The sequence below is a fragment of the Octodon degus genome, unplaced genomic scaffold (genome assembly GCF_000260255.1).
Source record: "Octodon degus isolate 3935 unplaced genomic scaffold, OctDeg1.0 scaffold00009, whole genome shotgun sequence".
Taxonomy (NCBI): Eukaryota; Metazoa; Chordata; class Mammalia; order Rodentia; family Octodontidae; genus Octodon; species Octodon degus.
Genome location: NW_004524585.1, coordinates 16215571 through 16220989, shown reverse-complemented (window position 1 = coordinate 16220989; position 5419 = coordinate 16215571). Strand labels below are relative to the sequence as shown.

Sequence of the window (5419 nt, the reverse complement as noted above, 5' to 3'; positions counted from 1 at the left end):
GCGGGCAGGGTGGGGGAGGCACTGAGGAGTGGTGGGGTCAGCCCAAGGGGCTGGGAGAGGGTCCGGCCCACTCTGTGCCTGGGCTGGGACTGGTCCCGCCGGCGCAGGGTAGCAGGAAGCTCTCCGCACACTCCGAGTGGGCACTTTTCTGATGGGCTAATGATCTGCTTCTAGGGAAGGTTAACCTCCCTAGGTTTTATGGCTTACTTCAGGGTAATCAGAGAGAAATCTTCCTTCTTATGTGATTTTCTCAAATTCTTTCATCTTACAGTGTTCATTATGCCAAGACCATATTTTGAGGGACTGTATTCTTTCTGAACTCCATTACTGACCTTTTTTTTTCTTCTTTTTAAACTGGGGATTGAACTCAGGGTGTGTTGATCTACATCCCTAGCTCTTCTTATTTTATGATAGATTCTTTCTGAATTTCACAGCTGTTGTCAAATTTGTGTCTCAACTGACCCTCCAGAAGAAGCTGGGATTTATGCAAGTACTCTCACACTTGGTCCCATTTCTGGCTTTTTTGAGCTAGGCTACCAGAACAGTAAGCAGGCATTAGAGTTGATACAAGATTAAAAAGTCATAAAAGTCGTAGCTTTAAATTTGTATTTATCTGCAGCATTGAAATTAAATGTAGGGCCTCATGTGTGCTAGGCAAGTGTTTTACCACTGAGCCACATCCTCAGCCTAAGAACACATTAGTTTGAGAGAGAAAGAGAAAGACAGACAGATAGACAGACAGAGGTCTTCATGCTAGATTTCTTAATTAATTGCCTGATACTTAAAAAAATTAAGATAAACAGAAGGTCAAAAGGAAATATTAAAGAAAAATAAGAAATTACAGTAAGTACTAAAGTAATTACTTCTGTAAAATATCACGTTTTAAATGTGCTGTACTGTTTAAATTTAAATGCCTAGGGGAGAGGTTTTTAAATGTAAAGATTTTGTGAATACATTATTTAGTATTAAAAAGATAGATCCAAGTCTTTATAGCTAAGTAACTACAGGGAAGAAGGAAATGGTTTCTCCTTTTTAGCTAAATCATCAGTTTGGGTAATTGATTTTCAGCTCTGGTCTCATATTGGACACACACTCTAATCCTTACTTTTCAGAGATTTTTTATTTAACTTGTTTGGGGTATGAATCTAGAAGTACTAATCTTTAAAATCCTCCTCTCCTGCCCCCCATGACTCAAGTTACCCTCAGATGTGTAGCCAAGGTCAAAAATCACTGGCAGACAGGACTTGGACATGCTTCTAATTCAGGAATTCTGGGAGTTTGAGGCAAGTTCAAGCACAGCCTGGGTGACTTAGTAAATAAATAAATAAATAAATAAAAATAAAAAATAATTAAAGGGTTAAGGATATATACCTGCACCAATACTCACTGGATTCAATCCAGAGAGAGAGAGAGAGAGAGAGAGAGAGAGAGAGAACGAGAACTGATGACACAGAATAAACATTATTTTCTTTTTTCCTTCTGGCAGTGGGGGTTGCAACTGAACCCATAGCCTTTTGAGTGAGCTATATTCCTAGGCCTATTTATTTATTTATTTGTTTATTGAGACAGAGTATCCCTAAGTTACTGTTACCCAGTTGGGGCTCTAAAAGGAGTTGGAGAAAGATGGGGACTAATGTCCTCTGGTGATCAGTGTTCTCTCCTCCCCAGGTACAGCATCTATTCACACACCAAACATCCCTCATAGGAGCCAAGGAAATCAGGTGAAAGACCACAGTATGTTCGTTTACTGTAAAAAACTAAAGGACATGTTTAAGAAGGCAGGAAGGAAAGAGTTGCCTTTATCACCCCTCCCCCAACAAGCAGCATGGCCTAGAGAGATAAGTCAGCTATTTAGGGAAGGGAAAAAGAATTACATACTTAGTTTTAGACTCAAAATCCAATATCCAGCCCACTGTGTGAAACCCAGTGCTGGACAGTCCCATGACCCCTATTGCCATCTTATTAGGTCAAGAGTTAGTGACTAATCAACTAGAACCTCATTAGGCAAAGTAGATGATTGTCTCCTCCCTCTCTTCCAACCCCAGGCAGCAACACAGAGAATGAGACTACTCACAGGGAAGCAGAGGACAAAATGCAGCACTGGGTTTTGCCAGGCCTGCTGTGATGAGACCCACCACAAATTACCTGAGGTGATCCAGAGGGCAGAAGGGAAAATGGTCACAATATTCCGAACAAGTCACAGTAGGTTAGCTTGTTCCCTGTGAAATGCCCTGTGAGGGCCCTTACATGTGGTCTCCCTGGTTGTGTTATACATGGTCGCTCTGCTTACCCTTAGGTCTAGAAATTATGACCATTCTCCACTGTTGCTGCATGCAGAGTAGGCAGTTGTCCCTTTTTGCTTTCCCAAACCCTTCTCATACTTTAGAATACCCTGATGCCACCAGTTTAATGGAGTCAACTATTCCATACAGGAACCTGACTTATACAAACACCATCTCTAAATTTTAGTAAACAAGAACTCCATAAATTTCCTAATTTATTTTTTACTTGACAATTAATGTAAATTTGATTCAACTAGTCAGACAAAGGCTCTTGAAATGTTTGTTTGCAGCTAAGTTACATGGGGAAACAAGTGGGTACAGGGTATACATTTTGTAGTCATGAGTTATTGAAGAGAGTGTTTTAAGAAATTTATTCAGGAAAGCAGAACCACTATGAGTATATGGGACAAGGATTTATTTTAGGAACTGGACTATTTACAAGTGAGAGAAGGGTTGGGGAAGTAAAATTCTGATAGACAAATTGGAAGATAATGAAAAACCAGTTATTTGGACTATATTGGATTACTCTGCTGAATTCATACACCTACAATACATGAATGGCAATGGAATAAACATCTCTGACAAAAGTAAACAAAAAAGGGGGTGTAAATGAAGGACCATTTTGTAGTGGAAAAAAAAAATATATATATATATATGTGTGTGTGTATATACAAAATAGCATAAATATACAGCTATTTTTTCCTAGTTCAATGAGAAGAAGGTTTTGAACTAATAGTGTGCAAAATATCATATCTGTGTCTCATACTAGGCATAACAACTACAAAGACAACAATGTGCAATGTATTAATTATTGTAACTACTAACCTGTTTTGAAACTACCTCATTGCTCCTTCTTTCTCAATAAAATTATTAAAATATAAAAAAGAAAAAACAGTTATTGTAAAGCATTGTCACATATGCAGACAAGTTAGAGCTTGGGGAAAGTAGGCACACACAACTGCTGGAATGGGACTTGAAGACCTGTCCGAGACTAGAAATCTGTTCCTTTTTGTTGGTTATTTCAGTTACCTCATAGTTGTTGCTTTTGGGTTTGGTACCAGAAATAGAACTCAGGATCTTGTGCTTGTCAGGCAAGTGCTTAGACCACCAAGCCTCAGCAAACATAATATTGAAATAATAAAAAATTGGAGAACTAGCATTATTCAACTTCAAGACATATAATAAAGTTGCAGCATGCTGTGCCAGCCACCAAAACCAAGTGTGGTAGTACACACCTGTAATGCCAGAGCTGGGGAGTCAGAGACAGGAGGCAGAGAAAGGAAGATCAGTACAAGTATGAGCAGCATACTAAGACCCTGTACCAAGAAAACAAATAAATAATAAAAGTAAACAAACATAAAAACGTGTATCTTTAAAAAAAAAAAAAAAAAAGCTGCAACTTCCAGCGAGTGCCCAGGCCTTGTGTGTGTGGGAAGGACTACCTGCCTGCCTCCTGGAACCTCCTCCATCAGACAGGCCTGGTATGGAACCCTGCAGGAGAAATCCCTGCAGAGAAGCTAGGGGTGAGACCCACCCAGCTAATCCAGGAGCGAAACATCTTGCCAGAGGGGCATAGCAAGTTCACTTCTATTGGGCGTAGCATGAAAAAACAGAGCACAGCAGCCAGGCCCACCTGGACAACTTCAAACTTGGTAAATCCGGACCCAGTAAGCTGAGATACTTTGCTAGACCCAGATCTATGAGAGAATCCTCTCTTTCTCTCTTGATAGAGGGGGCAATAGGTAGCTGGGGTGAACTAGTCTGCCTGGAAGACCCCATGTACACCAAGGGGAGGTAATCAGACAGAACTTAAGAGAACTGACTTTAATACAGATTCCAAATTTAATATCTGCTTAGTTATACAGTCATAATGTTAGCTCTTATGGTCTAAAGTACAAACCAATTAGTTACAAAACTTTATCAATTACTAAATGTCACTACCCATTATTAATGTTGCTAATTGTAGTTCTGTAAGTACAAAACTGTAACTGTCATAACCACATAATCTCTCTTGAGTAAGAATATTGGGAGATACTAAGGTAATAACTGCACCAACGCTGTACACCAATGGTCAGAGGACAGTGCTATACAAAATGACAAAGAGAAGAAGCAAAATGCATTCTCAGGCCCCAAGCCCAACCAGAGAAAATGAAGGAGACACCAACATAGAAGAAACTAGAAATCACATACCTGAAATCTCTGAAAAAAAATAGCATCTGGAGTAAAGATAAAACTGCAGAAAGGTATAGAAGAAATCAGATCAGAAATAATTTCTGAAGTTAAAAAAATGATAACTATAATGAAAGATTACTAAGTGCTTCTAAAGAAGACACTGATAAAAGAGAATAAAAATGGTGGAATCATTGAATGAGAAATACAGAAAAAAATAGAATGCATGAAGCAGATTCAAAGAGAAATACAAGAAATTAAAACCTCAATCACAAACTGGCAAAACCATTTGAATGAAAGTGAAAATAGACTGTCAGACATTCAAGACACCATTGCAGCTAGTGAAAAGGTAAAAAACAATCTCTTAAAAACAACAAGGATTGGGGCTGGGGACATACCTCAGTAGAATAAGCATTTGCCTGCCAAGCGCAGGGTCCTGAGTTCAATCCCAGATAGCGCAAAAAAAAAAAAAAAAAAAAAAAAAAAAAAAGGATTCAGGAAAAAAACGATTCAACATTTGCAAGATGATGCAAAGATGAACAACATAAGACTAATATGCATCAATGAAAAAGAGTCAATACAAATGATGCAAAAACAATATGTGCAGAAGTAATAGCAGAAAACTTCCCAAATATGGGAAAGCAATCTGACATTCAGTAACTAAAGCATATAGAACTCCAAATAACATCAACCCAATTAAAACTACACCCAGACATATAATAATCAACATCCCAGAAATCCAGCACAAGAACAATATACTAAAAGCCACTAGAGAAAAGGAAAGGATCGCATCTACAGGAAAACCCTTCAGAATAATGGTGGATTTCTCTTCACAAACCATCAAGTCAAGAAGAGCATGGGGGGCCTGGCCCTACCTCAGTCCTTTAAGTGGCTGCTTCCACAAAGCTGTCAGCCTCAGGTTGCTGGAGTTCGAACCTCACAACTCTCCCGCTGGCCAAAAGTGCCCT

The 5419-nt window shown here is 39.0% G+C and overlaps 1 pseudogene; it reads left to right on the top strand.

Annotated features, from left to right (window-relative positions):
• Positions 1-3883: 3883 nt before the first annotated feature.
• LOC101572860 overlaps positions 3884-5419 on the top strand; it is a 3412-nt pseudogene continuing 1876 nt past the window's right edge.